Source organism: Pteropus alecto, unplaced genomic scaffold, assembly GCF_000325575.1.
Source record: "Pteropus alecto unplaced genomic scaffold, ASM32557v1 scaffold8, whole genome shotgun sequence".
In the NCBI taxonomy this organism is placed as follows: Eukaryota; Metazoa; Chordata; class Mammalia; order Chiroptera; family Pteropodidae; genus Pteropus; species Pteropus alecto.
The window spans coordinates 17,963,437-17,964,349 of record NW_006494609.1 but is presented as its reverse complement, the minus strand read 5'-3'; the positions used below and the strand labels follow the sequence as shown (position 1 = coordinate 17,964,349).

General features: G+C 66.8%; 1 long non-coding RNA gene across 1 annotated transcript in view; it reads left to right on the top strand.

Annotated features, from left to right (window-relative positions):
• Positions 1–129: 129 nt before the first annotated feature.
• LOC112473697 overlaps positions 130–913 on the top strand; it is a 1,812-nt gene continuing 1,028 nt past the window's right edge. Inside the window, exon 1 of the long non-coding RNA XR_003044162.1 lies at positions 130–517. This is a non-coding gene — a long non-coding RNA (uncharacterized LOC112473697). The remainder of the gene's footprint in view (positions 518–913) is intronic.

The following is a 913-nucleotide window of genomic DNA, read 5'->3' as shown; positions in this document are numbered from 1 at the left end:
CCGCCCAGAGGCGGACCCGCCTACCGCCCCCACCCCCGGGCCCTCATTGGGCCGGCTCCGAGCCGCCGTCCGTGATTGGAGAACTCGGGCCCGCAAGCGACTAGAGCTTACCAATCACGTTACTCGTCCCGCCCCCAGGGTGAAGGTGGGCCTGACGCCTGGGCCGCATCCTGCGGCCTCACCATTGGCCGCCGGCAACGCTTTGCCACTTAATTGGAGAGAGGGGATGTCCATCAGCGTCACGCTCCGAGGCGAGGAGGCGAAATGAGGGGAAAGACGACTTCCCTCCGGAGCGCGGACGGGCCTGCTGGGACAGTGCGGGTCGCGGGCAGAGGCGCCGGGCGGGGGCTCGCCGTCCAGCGGAACGCCGGGAAGGAGTCACTTCCAGGCGAAGGTTCTGCTTCCGGTGCAGGCGGCGGTTGAGTTGCCGTGGCAACGCAGTGCGCGGGCTCCGGTTTCCTGCGCTGGGGGTGGGAGCGGAGCTGGAGTGGGAGTGGGTCGGCCTTTCCCAGCTTAGGTGAGCGAACCGGGCGCCTCCGTGAGGCTGCGGCCGAATGCGACCGTTCGTGGCGGGAGCGGGGTACGGACCTGCCCGGGGCCACCGCGTCAGGGTCTGGGCCGCGCGCTCGGCCTCCCTGGGCCCCGCCGCCCACGTGGGAGCAGCGGCGGGAGCTCAGGCCGGAGCTCTGGTCTGTGCAATCTCATAAGTTTGGGGCTTTCCTGACTTTCCAGCCCACTTAAGGCCTTGGGCCTGGCCCCAGGAAAGTTTCATTGAATGGGGGACAAAGACGGGAATTGATTCGTTGGACAAACGTTTTTGGGCAGCTGCTGCGTGCTCGGTACGGTGCCAGCACGAGGTCTCCAGAGAGACCTTGTTCCCAAAGCTTGTAGTCAGCGTGAGAAATGGGAAGCA